General features: G+C 39.6%; 1 long non-coding RNA gene across 2 annotated transcripts in view; it reads left to right on the top strand.

The window, feature by feature from the left end:
• LOC122487908 overlaps positions 1-10,174 on the top strand; it is a 44,776-nt gene extending 34,602 nt beyond the window's left edge. For both annotated transcript variants that reach the window (XR_006298501.1, XR_006298500.1), the window contains exon 2: positions 7,336-10,174. This is a non-coding gene — a long non-coding RNA (uncharacterized LOC122487908). The remainder of the gene's footprint in view (positions 1-7,335) is intronic.
• Positions 10,175-20,558: the final 10,384 nt, after the last annotated feature.

Below are 20,558 nucleotides of genomic sequence, written 5' to 3'. Positions count from 1 at the left end.
AAGTAGCAAATTCTGATTCCCATAACAAGTTTCAGTTATCTCACTTTCACTTTCTTATGCAAAAATTTCTTCTTGAGCCTTTCAAATGTGCAGCAGGACTCTGTCCCTGCTCCATCAGAATATGTTATGGGTCATAATCATGTTCACCAAAATGTAAAACTAGAGGCAGTAAAAGAATGATAAAACATGGCAATTTCATAAAGGGCTTTGTTAGTCTTGTATTCTAACAGGATGTATTGGAGTGCTCCACCAAAAGTTAAAAATTCATCGTGATTACTGATACCATTAATCAGAATTTGCCATGTGAACAGCTCAGAGCTCTGTTGTATTAAGCTGTCATGTGGTTGCAATCATACCTTTCTAACTGCCATCAGAGGTAACTGTCAGCAACACCATGTCTTCTCTCCAGTCTATTGCGGCTCCAGGTCCCCAGGGTTCCATCCTGAGTCCAAGGTGATTTGTACGGTACGCTAATGACCTGCTGATTGTCTGCACAAAAGCGTAATTGTACACTGTTCAGGCAACACTGTGATTCTACACAAAAGCAAAGGACTGTCTGGTGTCAAAATAATACCATAGTCTAACTTTGATAAAGGTTTTTTAACTGACTACAAGGTACTATTTGGTGCTAAAGCATGTGGCAGAAATAATGTTTATTCAAATAACTAACAAGTTGCCAGCAGGGGGAAATTTCAGGAGTGTGTGTGTGTGTGTGTGTGTGTGCGCGTGCACAGGATGCTGTTTGATAGCTGTTTCTGTTCAGATTTTTGTTCTAATTTTGAAAGGTATAGAAACTAGCAAATATCTTTGTTTCAGTTAGATATTTATTCATGGCGCTGATTATCAATGTACATCTTAAATAAGATGTCACTGAAGGGTTTTCCTACTAGGTAATGAAAATGTGTGGTGAACACTATCTTGATCTATTTTCCTCTTTGTCTTTTGGCCTACCTCTCTGATTTGCCTCAGTGAGCAGGTGAAGCCATCAATACTCTTCCATGGGTGTGACTGCCCCCATGTCTCCCCTCTAAACCTGAGGACAGAGGAGAGAACCTGTCCAGTGATGGAACAATTGAAAGTCACTGAAAACCCTATCCTGCTCCTCATTTTCCCTGACCCCATGCTCTGTTAGCTGAAGTCTGGCCAGTTTGTGTGTGTGAAATGGGCTGGTTCTTCCCTACAGGGACTTGTCACTAAGTCATTTATCTGTTTAGTGATAGAGGAGAATTCCTGCTGAGACTCTGACCCGATTCCAAAGCTTGATTCCAAGACTTGACTTGTTTCATTTCTTCATTCATTTGTTTATGCTTTCACGCATTTGGTGATAGTTTTAAACCTGTTGTTATATACCAAACACTATGCTAACCAGGATGATAATGATGAATAAGATTTGGCCTCAGGTCTCAAGCCCCTTGTTGTCCTATAGGAGTTAACTGGCTATTACCAAATGCTTAAGAGACTACCAAGCATCCCTTGTCAGCTCAGTTCTGAAAGGATTTAAAGAGAATGTGAATTGCAACATGTTGGCAAAATGAAAGGTTCTCCATGGGACTGTATGCATATTTAGGGCAAGAAGCAAGTCTTGTCCTTGGAGTTACTTATGGCTCTGAGTGCAGGAAGGACATAGAGCACATGTTCTATAAATGTTGATTTTTTTTTTTGAATTTTTGAATTGGAATCAAATTTTGGAATTTGGAAAAGAATCTTTAGCAATGGGCAGTAAATTGAAGATGCCAAGAGTAGGGGCTTTGGGGTCAGCTATGAGTTTGGCCTCTACTGATACAGCTTCACTTAGTAGTCAGTAATGGCCTTTGTCCCATCAAATTTATTTGTCCATTTCAGAATCTTTGTGTTTAAAACTTATGATATGTCAGTGCATGTGCTAGGTGTTGTACATTCAAGAGTGAACAAAATGGAAACAGGATCTTTCTTCATGTAGCTCCCAGTAGAGGGGGTATGGGGATCTCAGAACAGATTAAGAGGATTCCAATAAGGTGTGTTAAGTTTCATGAGAAAGGAGTCCTACTGTTACCAAGGAGTCATCCTTGGTGACTACAAATGGGAGGGGTTGGAGGTCAGGCAGACAAGTTCTCCAGCACATAGGGACAATGTGCCGAGCCCTGGAGGCAAGAATGGTCAAGGTGCATTCCAATACTTAAATATATCCAGAGCCATTGAATTTTCACCTGCAAGGAGAGGAGCTTGAGATGAAGCTAGGGAGGTGAATGGGGCCAGACCTTGCATGGCCTTGTAGGGAGTGCTAAGTAGTCTGGACTCCACCGAAGACCAAAAGGAATTTATTGAAGGGATTTGAACAGGCAGTGCTACAGTGAAATTTGTATTTTTGAACTATTGCTTGGGCTACATATTGGATGAAGGATGGAGGAGGTGAGAGATATACCAGTTAGGAAGGCTTTTGCATAAATCCAGGTGGGAGATGGCCCATAGTGAGTGTGGTATTGTGGAAAATGCATAAGTTTGAGAATCCAGTAAGACCTGGCTCTAAAACTTAACTAGCTTTGTGACTGTTAGCAAGTAATTATTATTTTATATAACCCCCACACTTTCTTCTGCAAAACAGAGTAACTTTGCCTATTCCCAAATGGAATACTGTAACCAACCTGCCAGATATTACATGACACACACTTAAATGCTAGCCCCTTCTTGTGCCTAACAGTAATAGCCCTCCTTCCTCCTTGCTTGTATTTCTTCTCCTTTGATGTACAACTTTGTGCTTTAAAATCTTTTTAATGTTTATTTATTTTTGACAGAGAGAGAGAGAGAGAGAGAGAGAGACAGAGAGAGAGAATGTGTGTGGAGGAGGGGCAGAGAGAGAGGGAGACACAGAATCTGAAGCAGGCTCCAGGCTCTGAGCTGTCAGCACAGCTGACAAACCGCGAGATCATGACCTGAGCCAAAGTCAGACACTTAACCTACTGAGCCACCCAGGTGCCCCTACAACTTTGTGCTTTTAAATAGGATATTTTGTTACTGTTGTTGGTCCTTTTTATTCCTGGACCATGTGTATGGAGAAGAGCCCTCTTTTTTCTTTCTGCCTTTGTGACTACTATAGTTCTCCCAGAGCGTTCTGGGCCATCACAAGGTTACCTCTGAAGTTGCTTCTGTGGAACACTTCATTCTGTTCTGTGTGATGTTACAACCAATGAAAACCAAGCTTAGTAAAGATGAAAATCTTTGCTCCCTTCACTTTTGGAACTTTCTGGTAACTGTATTCTCCTCCTCATACCCTCGGAATGCAGCTTTGGTATTATCTTTGGCTGTCCTCGGGGCTGCTTCTTAAGCACTTGTGGAGAGACAACTTTGTATTTTTTACAGAATAGACCTTATTTTCACTCGGAGAATATTCCAAAATCCTGTCATATTTTCCTTTCTGACATCTCTAAAACTCATCTTTTCCCACTGGTCTCTAATAGCTAAAATCCTTTCCCATATTTTGGACTTCTTTTTCTTCTACTCCTTATAAGTCCCTCCATTGTGGTCTCTATTCTTGAGTTCTGTCTCTGTTAAAGCAATCTCCTTGGTACCTTCATTACAACATCTTTTTAAAATGCTCTCCCCAGTTTCTCTCCTCTGCATTAAATCTGGACTTCAGGGACTTTCACTGGTCTTCACTGCCTGATTAGTGTTTCCCTGCTGGTTTCTTATATTTCTTCTTAATTTCTTAATACCTGACCTCTTTATATGTGTTCTTTTTATTTTACTCATTCACTTTTTGTTTTCTTAGGCAGTTTTCAAGCTGTCTCCTCCCTAGCCAAGGACATTTTCTTTCCTTTTTATATGCCAAACTCAGCCTCAAACAAGTCGTATCCTGAAACCCCTTTCTTATTTTTCTCATAACATTCTTCCTTATTTGCTAATGCCTCTCTCTTCATGATGATGGTCTTTTCTTTATCAGGTGATGCTGCTGCTATTTAATAGAGTGTATGTATACACTGTTTTGATATAAGCAGATCTATTACTTATTAAAGAAGGTCTCTGTTATTAATTGACTTAAGTCCATTCTCTCACTTCCATTACCACTGCTTGTTTGAGGTTGACAATTGTAGTTGCCTCCCATTCAGTCTCACTGCCTCAGCTATCTCTCCCAGCTCCTCTATCCTTAATATCATTCTCAGAATGTCTTTCTGATCTGGTGCATTTCTCTTCTAAAACAAAACAAAACAAAACAAAACAAAACAAAACAAACAAAGCTTCTGGCTTTCCCTGGCTTGTGGAATGAGATTTATCTTCCTTAGGTGTGCTTCAAAAATCTTCACACTGTGGCCCGTCCTCACCATTCCAGGTTCACCCTGTCACTTTTTGACCCCAAATCCCAAATTCCAGTCACATGGAACAGCTTAAGGATGTTTGCAATACAATTTACTATATATAGAGGTTGAGAGCGGACTGCTACATACCAAATTTAAGCTGCAGAATTCTTTGCCATTTTTTTAAAAAGTCAAAAGATTTCATGTAAAAACCTGTCTTTCTGGTTTCTCTCAGAAAATATGGCAATACTGCATCATATACATACCTGGCAACAGAAGGGTGGAATTGAATGGTGGCCGCCCCTTTAGACGAAACAGGCTTTTCTCCAATTTGCCAGTTTCTGCCACTGTGTTTTGTATCCTCAATGTTGAGGCAAAGGGGCACTTGCCATTCGCCATTGCTCTTGTGCTTTGTCTTGCCTGACAGTATTAAGACACTGTCGTTCCGCATCTCTCCACATAAATAACAGATGGGTGGATGCTATTTTGTATTTCGAGAAACATATGGGACCTACTTTACTCTTTCATCCTTGTGGCCCCTGTAGGCATCTGAATTTGGCTCTAGGACCAAGTGACTTGCAGTAGGGTCTGGCTCCATCACTTGCTAGCTGTGTAGCTTCAGGCAACTGACTTAAGCATTCTCGCTTTCACCTTAATAGTGTGTACCTCACAGCTTTTTTGTGAAGATTATGTGAGATAATCTATGTAGAGAATTTAGTAGAAAAATTGGAACATGGAAAGAATTAATAATTCTTAGCTATATCATTATCACTATTATTATTATTTTGTTTTCCCAAAATCGAATAGTGGGAATATTAGAATCATGAGGGACATGATTTTGGACAGATTCTTTTGGTGCCTACTTAGCCACACCTTTCTAGCTATCAGTTTTGTCACTTACTGGCTATGGGCCTGGTCAAGTTGTTTAACCTTACTGTACCTCCATTTTATCATCTGTAAAATGTTAACAATAACAGTATAATAATAGTATCCACTTCTTTGGTTATGATGTATCATTTGAGATAACCACATACAGTGTATCACAGCTGTCTGCCAAATAAGAAGCATGCAGTAGACCTAGCTGTGATAATAATCAGCTGCCCAGGCCTCTGTTGCCCAGGGGAAGTCACCCAATAGTTGTGAGGACCCTGAGAGCCAGGTGATCCACCTGCCTGTGATATATGGTGCCCACAGGTCTACATGGGTTTTTCAAAAATGGAAATATAATTTGTATACCATAAAATTCACTCTCTCAAAATGTATAATTGAGATTGCACAAAGTTGCAAAATCATCACAACTCATTCCAGAAAGTTTTCATCATCCCCCAGAAGAAACCCCATACCCTTTAGCTGTCATTCCTCAAACCTACCCCCCAGCCCTTGGCAACCACTGATGTGCTTCATTTCCATGGATTTGCTGGTGTTTGTCTTCAGGGCTCTGACTTGTGCCCCAATTGTCAAGAACTGTTAGATATTTTGGCTTGAGAGGATGTCCCCAGGGCAGTGATAACAAAGCATAGGGGTGATTCCAACACCTCACAGATCAGGCTCTCCCTAGATTCATCAGGGAATCTGCCAACATTCCAGTGTCTCCCCCTGACCCACTGAACCAGACCGTTGTCCAGGAAGGGGAAATTACTATTCAGAAAGTACCCAAATACCGCTCAAGAATTGGTTGGAAGAACATGATCCTCCCGTCTAGAGCAAGGACAATGTGTTGTGCTCATGAAGACTTACTTGGGCTGGGCTGTGGGCTGGGATTTAAGAGATTTAGGCTCAGTCTTGGCCCTACCTTTCGGTCAGTCCCTATGTGACACTGGATAAGCTACTCACTTTTCACTTTGTTTCTTTGTGAAGGGAGGGATTTGGACCAGGGCAGATACCTGGGAGGCAGACATGATCACTGGTATCTGTAGGAAGCTTTTCTGTAGGTTAGACATCAGTTCTAAAAAACCCTCTTTATGTGCTCTGAGGACAGCACTGCTTTCTCAGTCTGGGCTTAACAGCTGTTCAGATTGTTTGTAATGTGGAGGCAACGTTGCTGAAGCCCACTGTTTGTGGAGTTTTGGTGGTTGGTGTGGAGCAGTGTTGAGATTCAACAAGAAGCCCCTCCTCTTTGCTTGCTCACTTGTCCCCTCTCTATTCTTCCCATATTCCAGTAATGAAGATTGCAGGTAATTTTAAATTGCAAATAGCCCACAGGAATGCTAAAGCCACCAGTTGTTAATAGTCTAGTGTGAAATACTCAAATCTAACAATTGGAAGACCTTTGGTTTAACCAGTCTTTGTCATATTAAAGACATTTGAGTGGGTAGATGATGGCACGTGCACACTGGGTTCCTGGAGCCCCAGGACAGGGACAGAGTGATGCAGCAAGGGAGGGGATGGAAGCCAAAGACAGTTACTGACATGGCAGTTTTGCTCAGTCCCTGAGTGGCGGCACTGTAATACATCTGCTTTAGCTTTGGGCAGAGATGCCCTAAACTAGTCATGCTTCATCTAGATCATCTTTGGGTGAGGTTTTTATCATTCTGTCTTACTTTGCTAATGACTCTGAGAATCAGTCATTTTGGTTTCCAGGAACAGACTAAGACTTGGGCGACTGTGCTTCTAACTTTTCATAGTATCTTAAATCCATTTGTCCCAAATATTATCATTTATCTCTCACTTAGGTCACAGAACCACAACTCCATTCAGGTCAGCTCTGTGAAACACTGGGAAGAAACAGCAGCTGTTTCTGGATTCTGGTGGCTCTCTTTCCTTTTTTTCTTAGTATGTCCCTCCCAAGCCCCCTCATTCTACACCCTTTCTGCATGCAGATTCACTTGCATTTAATTTCAATTATAATTTTTCCTCTTTCTTTGATAAAGCAAAATAAATGAAGGAATAGAGAATCCTTAGGCATACTTTGTGTGTCCCTGTAGTTTCTGCCTCATTGTTTGGAAACCACAGACTTCATCTAGATGCCAATGAATCCATCACTGGGGTTTGTTTAAGCCATGTATTTACCAAGATCTTCCCCTGAGCCATGGCTTAACTTTTTAATCTTTGATTTATAATTTTACAGTTGCTGAGACAGAAGGAAAACCCACTTCTTTGGAGGAGCATGACCTTTTCCTATATTGCTTCTCACTGGACTTCCTGAATCCTGGCCCCAGACACCATCATCAAGAAGACCTTATGGATGGGCTACCTATCCCCTGAGAGAAGAGGAACATCAACAGCAGTTTCTAAAGAGATTGCCTTCTTCATTTCAAGTAATGGCTGCAATCAGGGTCAGATTAAAGACAGACCAGCTGGACAACTGCTTGGAGGACCAACCTACGAGGGCACTAAAATGTCCATAGTATGCTAACACGTACTTTATATTTCCGTGGAAATATAAAGAGAGGAAAATGATACTAGCACTAATTTTAGGGAGAAGCCTGTACTCTAGTAAAGATCTGGCAAGTAGTAGTTTGATGGAAACACCAATTTATTAGCCTACATGTCTCTGCACTCTAGGGCTTGAAAATGAAAACATAATCAGAGACTATCTTCCAGTTCTAGGATGTTAGCCCTTATTATATCTTCATTCACCTGGAGGTAAATGTTAACTAACACATTTAACTAACATAGATCAAATCAAATAGAGCTTGAACTCCCTGCCTATGGGCTGGTTGATTGGACTCTGTGTTGAGTTAATTAGATCAATGGAGACACTGGGTGGAGTTGAGATCTTTAAAAATATTTGGCTGAAGGGTGATATTACTGGGTATTTGTAGATGAGGACATCAACAAACATTCTTAGAATCATGAAATATGGAACCAGTGGTCACATTAAAAATTTCAACTAATAGTTAAGTACTTATTGGACACCAGAGACTTAGGTATAAGATAGACATGGTTCCTACATCAAGGAGCTCACATTCTAGATTTCTCTTGGATATAAAGAGCAGTGGCCATAGCAAACAACTGAACACAAAGGTATTCTTGAGTCCAGGATTCCATTTAACATATTAATTCCTATTGCCTTAATCAAGCCTAGTGAGCATACATTTATAAGACTTACCAGTCTGCATTCTATAAATGCTCTGTGAACCTGCCTAGATTGTTTCCCTAGCAAGCTGCGTAAAGTCCCATGGTGCCAGAGGAAGGGGGTAGGGTTAGTTAGAGATTCTGGGGAGAGAGATATCAAGTGACATGGGTCAGGAAAAATGAAGAGATAGAATTTGGGAAGCAACTATTGCTTCTGTTTCATGTGGGGAAACTGTAGTGTGAAAAATGCTAGGCTGGGAACTTTGAGACCTAGATCTTTATTCTAATACAAACAAGCTGTGTGACTGTGGACAGTCCACTTGGGGGCTTCTTGGGCCATCCAAGACCCCTTCCAGCTCTAAAAATGTTAACATCAGGCCCCAGTCTACTGGACAACTGGCAAATTTCTAACTGAGCTGTTCTTAAGCTGTTAGGTTAGTAGATCTGCAACAGTCACTTGATTGATTGATTTTTGGAGGAGTTTTTATCAACCTTACAGCATACAATAAATCTGCTTCTCCCCTTAGGAGTTGAGCAGGTTCTAGAAACACACCCTGTAGAGCTCAGAGAGGCTTTATTCCTTCCTTTACCCTTTATTCTCCTTCCTTTACCCTTTATTCTATCTGTGCCTCTCTCCCTCTCCTTTCCTTCATCACACTTCCTTTGAGCATATACCACATGAAATGTACCAGGTGTGTGCTAGGTTTGGAGATACAAGCTAAACTTGACATTTCCCCACACTCCCACACTCCTTTCACAGGAGACGGTACAAAACCCTCCTTGCTTTCATCTGCTGGCGTTTCTTTTAGTGAGAATCAGCCATGTCCCAGGGGAGTGTGCTGGCGGTACTGCTGGGGTAATGAGTCCTGGGCAGATGTCCCATTCTGCTCAAGCAGTTTTGAGGTGCCTTGACATATGCCCCTAGGCAATCACTTAAACCCAGGGTCCAGAAAAAAAGGAAGAGACAATCATTTACTTCTTGGGATAAATCTGTAAAGGGACAGTCCTCTATACAGTGATGGCCACTGTCTGTCATACCTCTTGCAACCCTCTCTGCCCAGGTGGGGAGAATGTAGGTGATTACTGCCTAAACTTAAAAAAAAACAAAACAAAAAACCTCTTTAATAGATAGACATCTTTCATTATACTGTGCTTTATATTTCATTATGACCGGTGGCCTTTTTAAATATATATATTTTATATTTTTCAAGATCAGATGGCTGATAGGACTTAGAAGAGAAACAAAGAGCTTGGTAACTCACATAAGTGGAAAGTTGACCATGGAATAATCGACAGCATATTCAAATATATTAGTGAGTGCTAGAGGAGCTGCAGCAGAAAAGGAAACATTCTGTCAACCATCTCATATTTCCAAATATCTGGATACTGGCCATTGTGAAGACAAAAACTACAGATGATGGATCTTTCCAACTCTCATCTGCATGGTCTGAAGTCTTGTAGCTCCAGCTATTGACTCTAAGCCAATTTACATTTGTTTTCTTTAGCCCTCTTGAGAGAAAATAAAAATCTTATTTTTCCAAGCAATTAAAACTCTTCTGCTTCAGCTAGAATGAAAGAATTAGGAGTTATTTCTCCTTGTGTATAATTGCATGTTTCATTTTTGTCGTTTAATGATTGACAGAAAACTGATAAATTGAGACATCTTTGAATCAGGTTGAATGTACTCTCTTGGTGGCTCCATTGCTAATTTGTTTGACTATTTCACAGCATATTTTGCTCTTTAATGGAAAGGTTTATTAAATATGAGGGGCACAAAGCTGTCTGAATACTAATGAACTTATTTGCCAAAATTTAAATGTTCCTTCTTATTAGGAAATGCCTGTCTCACTTAACAGGATCCAAATTGAATAATGAAGAAAATTAAACTATATTGTATCCTCAAGAGACATTGTGTGTGAACTGTAACAGAATAGTGATGGGGGAAAGGGATCACTTTTTAGAAAAAAGAGTAGATAATTTGGATCGTATAAGAAAGGATAACTCAGGGGTTCTTGGGTGGCTCAGTTGGTTAAGTGTCCAACTTTGGTTCAGGTCATGATCTCATGGTTCATGGGTTCGAGCCCTGCGTCAGTCTCTGTGCTGACAGCTCAAAGCCTGGAGCCTGTTTCAGATTCTGTGTCTCCCTCTCCCTCTGCCCCTTCCCCACTCATGCTCTTTCTCTCTCCCTCTTTCAAAAATAAATAAAAACATTAAAAAAATAAAAAATTTAAAAATAAATAAAAAAAAGGATTAACTCAGAGAAATCCAACTTTTTTTTGAAAGAAATATACTCACAGAAATTTAATGAGCAGGATTGCCTACTGCACAGGTGATCTATAACTTTGGCTAGTTTAGAATGAGAGTAAAGTCATAATCATACAGCAATGCATGCTAGGTTTCAATGGTTACAATTTACTAACCTTATTCCAGTGTAAGGCATTACATATACCTCATGGAATAGGAAAATCAATAAGCTTGTAAAATGAAGACAGATATCTAGAGAAGTACAATAGGGAGATAGAGTTTGAGCAATTGCCCCAATTCTTAAATTTAGCATGCTGTTATGAGGCTGCCCCTTGATTAATATATTTACTTCCATTGCCTTGGTGTTACCACTAATAAAGTTCATGATCAAGCCCTTCCCTTGCCAGCATTTGAAGGACATTGTGGGAGCAAGATGGCTGCCCACTAGACCAGGGACACAGGCTGGGAGAACTTCAGCAGCCACACAGACTGTTGAATATGGTCAGTGACAGAATGTATGGAGGGAAATAAAGTGACAGAGGGAAAGTGAGGGAGAATGTTAAGATGAAACTGTGCAAAGATGGGAATTCATTCCTGTCAGTCACTTAAATAGGAAGGTATCCACTGGAAAAGGATGAGATGAGAAAGGACCCTAAAGAAGAGAAAATAAACGGAAGAATGAATGTTTCCAGAGTTTGCTAAAATTAATTATCCTGAGATTTCAGGAGGAGGAAAGGAATATCAAGAGAAAAAGTAGTCCCTGAAGCCTGTGAAGTCTCAAAAACAAAACATAAATAAAAACATTTTTAAAACTAAAATCATACTCTTTTAGGAAAAGAGGCTGTGCATTAACAGAAAGTTTGATGACAGCAGGGTTTGTATTTAGGGATTTACTTTCAATCTCTAAGAGAAGTTTTATGTGACACAGTTTCAAAAGACAATGTGTCTTGTGGCCGTAATTCAGGGCTTCAATTGTAAAGGGGAAAAAAAGAATGGTCGATGCATCTCAGATAAATACCAACGAACTGTGCAATATTTCATTTGAGATTTGTATTATCCCCAATTAAGTTTTAAAAAGAGAGACCTAGTGCATTTGATTGCCTCTGTAGGAAGGCTTGAGAATTATAAACTTAGATTTCTCCCTTGGAGTGAAAATTTGCTCTGAAAAATTAATAGTCTGGGGACATTAAGATTCACCTCCACCATTTCTTTTTTTTTCTTTTTCTTTTTTTTTAAAAATGTTTTTAACGTTTTTTATTTATTTTTGAGATACAGAGAGACAAAGCATGAATGGGGGAGGGTCAGAGAGAGGGAGACAAAGAATCCGAAACAGGCTCCAGGCTCTGAGCTGTCAGCACAGAGCCGGACGCGGGGCTCGAACTCACGGACCGCGAGATCATGACCTGAGCCGAAGTCGGCCGCCCAACGGACTGAGCCACCCAGGCGCCCCCATCTCCACCATTTCAAATCATGATCTGTTCCTTCAGAAAAAAAGAAGTTGGAAAGTAGGAAGCAGAGGGAAAAGAGATGACTGATGGGTGGGTGAGCAAGAAGGGTAAATGAATACTGCAAACCGAATAGACTATACAATTTGTGAGAAAATGAACAATAGAGTGTGAAGGATAAGCGGGTAATGTGGAATATAAGGTAATAAGACATTTAAACATAGGAAATTACTAGGGAAAGGGAGGATGAATTAAATGGGAGATGATTGAGGGAGGCAGGAAGGTGGGGAAGGGAAGAAGTCATTGGAATGGGAAACAAAATGTGACTAATGGCTGTAAAGGGCAAGGTTGAACTCTTGATGGCATGTCCCCCAACCTTTGGAGAGCATGCACAACCTAGAAAGAAAGGAAGAAAAGATGAAAAGAGTTCATGGTTAACATAGAATCATGAGGGCAATAAAAGAAGTAATGTGTATCATCAGTCCTCAAGAACAAAAGCATTTCTAGAGAATTGTATTAGTCTATCTTGTCTATTCATCTATGGACAGAATCGTCTTCATCTACCTTTTGCAAAAGGTTGAATTATAAAATTAATGCCATTAAAGGAAAGAAAAGCATTATTAGGAGAAGTTGAAGAAAATATTACATCCAGAACAACTGAAGTGGTGACTAAGTGAGCAACCTGTTCACAGCCTTTTATAAAAATTTTTAAAATTCAGCCACTTAATGAAAGAGCTGGAGATAATGTACCCAAATAGAAATGTGGGCAGCGATGAGGGAGGAAGTTTTAACTGTTGTAAATATTTTATAATACATTCTTCCACAACATTCTTTTTTTCCCTCATAAAAATGAGTGAGATTAAGTAAAAATCTTCTGGGTATTGCTTTAAACACTGGATGAGAGGATTTATAGCAATGCAAATATTCCCAATAGTAGAAATAACATTAATTTTTCAAGAAGATTAATATCTGGAGGAGATCTAAATGCCTGTGATTATCCTTTTGCTTTCTTGTGTTTGTGCAGGGGATTCCTTTCAGCCAGACAGTACCAGACCCCCTTCGGAGGGAAGCTGATAAAGTAATTTAGGTGGAAAGGCCTAATGAGATAATGATGCTAAGGCCAGTTAACACCTAATAAGAACATAACCACCAGGGATGATATTGTTGCTTATTAATTATAATGATGATGTGGAGGAAAGAGACAAGGTGGCACTCATTTAGCAGAGAGCACTCAGGAGTAAAGCTGTTTTCCCAAAGGGCAAGATGCAGTCAGTTAGAGTTAGAAGTAGGCAACATTTAGCAGGGTCTGAAATTTATGGCCATTGGGTTATCCTGGCGACTGCAGAACTGGAGGCTGAGTAGGAGGTAATAGATGCCTTCCTGAGGTGGCCCCAGGCTGGAGATGGGACTTCTGTGGTTGCAGGGCCAGGCCATGTGTGTAGGCAGAGACTCCAAGCTGATTTTGGGGGGCAGTCTGCTTGCCTTAGATTCCACAGTGGTCATTTGTGGGCAGACAGGCAGGTGTCCAGAACTGGACTGAGGCTGCTTTCCATTCTGGACCTTCTCCTCCACTCCACTCAGTACTGTGAATCAGACCCGTAGTGCAGCCCTTCAATCAGTGCTGGAGCCCTGCCCTGTCGAGGGAGCCCAGAAAATCTGCTGGTCCTGTTTTTAGAGGCACAGATCTAACTTCCATCTGCTGATTTGAATTCAAGGTTTCTGGGTATTAGTCACTGCCTCCACTCTGCTTCCTAAATTCTCTGTGGGTCTGGGCACCTCCATGTTCACCCAGGGCAGGGGAATTGTAGTATCAGTTCATTGCAGATACACTAATATCTGTATTAATCACCCAGCAGGAGTCAAGAATGGGAGGAACAAAAGAGCCATGTGAAAAACCATGGGGCTTTTGGAAATCCTGTGAATCCTTAAGGGAGGCATAGAAACTTGAAATCCAGGATCAAGCTGGGGAAACAGATTTGTCACCCAGGAAAGAACCTGAAATTCTCTTTCTTATTCACTGTCTTTCCCCTCACAACATGGGTCTCCATCTGGATCCTAAACCCTATGCTATCACTCACTTCTTTCTGGGTCTGTGGATACCACATTTGCAGTGATGGCAGTGGTTTTCCACACCTTTCTGTGCTATTAATTTTATTAGCTGGATGAGTGCCATTTCACAGGATTTTTCTTGCTGTATGTGATGATGTCATTGACTCTGCCATAGAAAGGAAATAACATCTCATCATTAACTTTTAAAAGCAAGTATATTTTATTTTTATTAAATGTGTGGTCTGAGAGTGGAAAGAAGTAAAAAGCACTGAACTGGAAGACAGAAGGTACACCTCTAGTCCTGATCCTTATACATATACATATGTATCCTGTAAACTTGGATAAATCTCTTGCTTTTGTGAGCCTCAGCTTCCCTGTAAGGGTAATCTTTATATACATAGTTTTATAGCCACATCCAGCCTTTAAATTCTATATATATGCATATATGTTCATAAGAATCCTACACCTATTAAATCTTTATGAGAGAAGTAATTGGTAAACCCATAGGATGATAAATATTGCCTTAAATCCATGGTTCCGAGTGAACAATAAAGGTCGGGTGTTAGCAATAAACCAATGGCAGAACTATTTATTGAGCATTAACCATGTGGCAACCACATGCCAATCTTAAAGGCAGGCCCTTTACAGGTGAGCAAACCAATGGGTTCAAAAAGTGAAATAGGTCATTCAAGATCATATAGTTAATAAGGGGGTGGAGCCAACATTCAAACCGAAGTCACCCTGAAACTGAAACCCTTGACCTTAATCACCACTTGTGTCTATCTCTCTCTATTTAGAACCCAATACTTATGTCCCATACCTGATGGCACTGAAGTTTTTTCAGTCACAACTGTTCTTAACTGGTGATGGAAGGAGGAAGTGAGGCAGGGAATGGTATGAAAAATGTCCCCAGTTGATTCTGATGCATACATCTTTCTGCCTCTAAATCTGCCTTGAGACCTCACTTGAACAGAGTCATAATACCATAATTACATAAACAGCACCTTACTCTAAAAGTTCCTGCCATGAACAGTTCTCATTTTTGCTCCTTTCTACATGGTTTTGAGGTAGGCAAGGGAGTCAGACACAATTATTTCTCCTGTGTTCCAAGTGGGAAATTGAAGCAAAGAGAATTGATTAATGCAATTTCATGCACTCAGTGGTCACAGAACTGACATCAAGACTCATACCTTAATCCATTCGTCAGTTGATGGACATTTAGGCTCTTTCCATAATTTGGCTATTGGGTATGGAAACCAGTTTGACAACAAATTATATATGTATATATACATTTATATATATATAATATATATACACATTATATATATACATATATACATATATATATATATATATATATATAAATGACTTACACCTTAAGACTCCAGCCACCACAAGGCATTGTCTTTTAGCCAATTCAATTAATAATGTATTTCATATAAGGATATGTATTTCATATATGTCATTTTGTTCTTCCTGGGAGTTTCCTAGTAGATGTAGCATTTCAGTCACATTTATTTATTTGGAATATCTGTAAAATCAGCCTCTCTGAATACTGCCAGTTGCAATAGTCATTGCCAAATGCCAAATGGAGGAAAATGGTTTCTTAATCAGGCATTTCTATGAACAAAACAATGATGTTCTAAACCTTCAGTGACTAGTCCCAGAAAAATACGTGATCAGAATTGTTAAGAGAATTTAGGTACCCAAAACAGAGAGGGCTCTTCATTGTTCATAGTCTTTGAAAGTAATACAAAGAATACATTTTTTGGTAAGCAAGAATTATTAGCATCTAGAATTTCAAATTGCTTTTCTTTTTTATGGTTTATTTATTTGTTTTGGGGGGGGCAGTGGGTGCACAAGTGGAGGAGGGGCAGAGAGAGAGGGAGAGAGAAAGAATCCCAAGCAGGCTCCATGCTGTCAGTGCAGACCCCAACTTGGGGCTTGATCTCATGGCCCTGAGATCACGACCTGAGCTGAAATCAAGAGTACGATGGTTAACTGACTGAGCCATCCAGGTGCCCCTCAAATTGCTTTTCAATAATTTATTTTAATGCCACACAGACAAGGCCCTAGATTTAGTTTTAATTCATGATTCTTTACAATTAAAAACATTTCATCTTTGTTTTGCTTTCTGCTCTTTCCTTTTGCTAAATAAATTCTAAATTCTTGCTCAGTATGGTTGTCTTTAGTTACCTGTGAAAAATTAGAAATATATAACTACAGGATTTGATTAAATAAAGGTACAATAGGATATAATATTGCCACTTAGAAGAATCAGGTAGCCCTATATGGAATGATCTCCAAGATATATAGTTAAAATTTAAAAAGCAAGATCTAGAACAGCATGTATGGTAAGCTTCCATTTATATAAATACAAAAGCATCTGTTTGTATACATTGCCTAGCTGTAGAAGGACATCTAAGGAACTGGTAATAGTGGTTGCCTCTGGGGAGAAACCGACTGCTGGGAGACTGGAGGGAGATGCTATATATACACTGTTGTCCCTTTTATATAGCATATCATGTTCATGTACTACCTATTCATTTTTTTTTTCATAAAGAAGGAGGTAGAGCTATTTTTATGGAGATGGAAAAATACAAAAGACATATTGTTAGGTATAAAAAGCAAGTTGCAGAATAGTATGAATAGTATATGATTTTATGTTTATAAAGTAATTGTCCATACATGTATGTATATATATACTTACACACACACATCTGTAAGGATGTGCACTAAGTTGTTAACAGTGGTTCCCCCTAGGGAATACAATGTGAGAATATGTGTATGTGTGTATGTGTGTGTGTGTATGGACTTCTATTTTATATCCTTTGTACTTCTATATTGTCTGACTTTTTTTTTTATGAAAAGCACATACTCCTTCACAATAAATACGTCATATAACTCAAACCCAACCAAAGGATGGTACTTGATTTCTACACACCTATAAACAAAATTTCCTGGATAAGCCTTTCTGGCCAGCCATGTTTTGTTTTTTATATCCCACGTATTGACTTCACATCTCCTTAACCTCTTTTCTGAAGTATCCTGAACTTTCTGTTCCTTTATCTTTGCTTTCCTATATCTCCCTTTATCAATAGGGCCCAGCCAAGATCATGACCAAGAAATCATGGTAATACTACTTACAGTTCCTCTCTCAACTTCTTGCCCTTTAAATCAATCCAGAATTATGCAGCTAAAATCCTCATTCCTACTTTAGAGACTTCTGCCTCCTGGGTCATTCCTCTCAGCACACAAATATGCTATATAGTTCCTATCTGGTTTGTTAAGTTTCAGTGGTAAAAACTCCACTCAAACTCTCTGAACACCACACCCCTTCAAATACCATCCTATTTCTCTGAACTTTACAGTAAGTCTTGAAAAAGTTGGCCTTATTTTTAAAAAGACACTTCCTCTCCTCTCCCCCATTAATTTTGAAAACCACCCTTCTTTCAGCCCTACCACTCTCTGTCTTGTCAGGGTGACTTAGGGTATTTAGTTGCCGAAGCCAGTGGTAATTTTCCCTCCTCATCTTTGCTATCTCTTAACTCATTGGTTACAGTTGATCTGTTTCTCCTTTTTTTAAATTAAAAAAATTTAATTTATTTTAGAGAGAAAGACAGCATGAGCTGGGGAGAGGGGCAGATGGAAAGAGAGAGAGGGAGAGACAGAGACAGAGAGACAGAGAGAGAATTTTAAGCAGGCTCTATGTTCAGTGTGGAGCCCAATGTGGGGTTTGATCCTATGACTCTAGGATCCTGACCTGAGCTGAAATCAAGAGTCGGACTCTCAACCGACTGAGCCACCGTGGTGCCCCCTTTCTCCTTCTTGAACACTTTTTCTCTTGGCCTTCTGGGAACCTCTCTCTTGGATCTCCTCCTACCTCACAATCTGCTTCTTTTTAGTGTCTTCCTTATCCTCTTTACCTTGAATTATCAGCACTTTTCAATGCTCAGTTCTTGAGCCACCTGCCTTCTCTATTTAAATTCATTCCGCTGGCAATCTCATCTAGGCCCACAACTTTGAATCCCACTTCCATACTGATGTCTTCCAAGTTTTACGTCCAAACCCCAACCTGGCCCTGAACTACTAATCCCTTGTCTTCTTGACACCACTATTTAGCTTTTTATCAGGCATCTTAAACTTAGTATGTACGAAATAGATAGACCAACCACCCCCACCATCCTTTCCATATCAGTAAATGGCAACTCAATTGAAATTACTTTCAAAATATGTCATGAATCTACTGCCCTTTAAATCAATCCAGCCACCATTAAAGCCTAGTCCAAACCTCAATACCACTCATTTGTATTACTTCAATAAGTTTTTGGATGATTACGTGTCAACGTAGGTTCATCAGTTGTAACAGATATACCACTCTCGTGAGGGATGCTGATAATGGGTGAGGTTGTGCATATGCAGTGTGGGTGAAGGGTATGAGAAATCTCTGTAACTTCACCTCAACTTTCCTGTGAACCTAAAGCTTCTCTAAAAATAATTTAAAAAGTTTTTCAAAACCTTAAGAAATATGTAAATGAGGTTATGTCACCGCTCTGCCCAAAACCCTGCAATGGGTTTGGGAAACCTTATAATGTTTCCCTCTACCCACTTTACATCTCTGAACTCATCCTCTATCACTGCTCTTTCACAGTCCTCATGCTACATTGACCTCCTTGCTGGTTTTTGAGCATACCAAAAATGCTCCCACTGTGGGAACTTTGTGCTTGCTGTAGTAGCGTCTGTCTGGAATGGTCTTTTCTCCAATATCCACGTGGCTCAGTTCCCTCCCTTAAATCTGCCCAAATGTCACCTTCTCAGAGATCCTTCCTTGAACACCTTTAGAATAGCACTTTTCTCGCTCACTGTGTCCTTTTACCCTGCTCTATTTTTCTTCTGAGCAACTACCATCATCTGAAGCATTATATATCTATTTGACTATTATTTTCTTATTATATATAATAAGCACTGGAATTTAAACTCCATGAGAATAGGAACTTTGTCTTGATAACCATGATATCCTCAACATTTAGAAGAATTACAGAGAAGAGTGCTCAAAAAAATATTTGCTGAATGTTGAATAGAGTGTTGAGAGGCTCATTATATCTCCTCTAGCATATTCAAATTACATGGAATTTGTCTTAAGACATTTATTTCTCCATCTCAACTTTTCCATTTCTTTTCCTTTTTAAAAAATTGTTTTAATTTTTTATTTGTATTTATTTATTTTGAGAGAGAGAGAGAGAGAGAGAGAGAGAGAGAGAGAGAGATGAGAGAGAATTCCAAGCAGGCTCTGCTCAGTGTGGAGCCTGATGCAGAGTTCTATCCCAGGACAGAGAGATCACGACATGAGCTGATATCAGAGTCAGACACTCACCCAACTGAGCCACCCAGGTACCCCTTAACTTTTTATTTTTAAATAATTACACACTCAAGTATTTGCAAACATAGTATACAGAAGTTCCGCATACTCTTTATCCAGCACCCCAAGCACTACATCTTTTATAACTATCCTTTTATAAAATATATTTCCTTTGTTTACTTTATTCACATTTCTCCTGTTTTCTTCCACAAGTCTTTCTAAATGGGCCTTCACAATAACTCCATCTCTTATTTCACAGTAAAGCCACTGATCAACTATCTTCAAAACAAACATCAAATCCCTTCTCAAAGATGACTGTCCTGCTCAAGGGAGACATAGAATACTTCAGTTAAGCGGGAAAAACATTTTAACTTATTTTTAATACTAATAACCCAGAACAGAAAAGCCGTTTCATCTCCTAAGTTTGCAGGTCCTATGGAAAGATGCTGTCTGTCCTATAATTTCTAATAGCAACTTGTTTGCTGTGACTTTTAAGGATGGAGGAAATGATAATTTGTTGACTCTAGTGTGTACTCATTTGTCTCTTACTATGCAACTGTTTAGGAAGAGTTGAATAAAAACAGATATGTGATTTCCTACATATAGCTATATTTCTGTTTTTTTTTAAATTTTTATTAAAAATTTTTAATGTTTATTTTTGAGGAGAGAGAGAGAGAGAGAGAAAGAGAGAGAGAACAATCAGGGGAGGGGCAGAGAGAGAGGGAGGAACAGAATCCAAAGCAGGCTCCAGGCTCTGAGCTGTCAGCACAGAGCCCGATGTGCTGGGCTGGGACATCACTATCCTCTATCATTAAAATGAACATGTATTAAATGCCTTATAAAAGCTGCCTTCATTAATTTTGAAAATTGATCACCTTTTTTTTTAAATCTAGGGCTGTGTCCTTATAGCACTGAAGCACCCAATCAATTTGATGTTTAAAAAAAAGTCACTTTTTAGAGATGTGGGATTATGATAACAACTAGTGAGGGAACTGAACTGTTTTCACCTAACTGGCTCTTTCTTAAACCTGTAGACTACAGTCAACCTGTAGACTAGGAGATCATGACCTGAGCCGGAGTCGGATGCTCAACTGACTGAGCCATACATGCACCCCCATGTGTCTCTTCAAGAAATTTTTATTCTGCAGAGTACCTGTCATTCATTTATTCAACAAA

This window comes from Prionailurus bengalensis, chromosome A2 (assembly GCF_016509475.1).
Source record: "Prionailurus bengalensis isolate Pbe53 chromosome A2, Fcat_Pben_1.1_paternal_pri, whole genome shotgun sequence".
Classification (NCBI taxonomy): Eukaryota; Metazoa; Chordata; class Mammalia; order Carnivora; family Felidae; genus Prionailurus; species Prionailurus bengalensis.
Note: the sequence above shows the minus strand (reverse complement) of the source record. Positions and strands in the feature narration are given on the sequence as shown.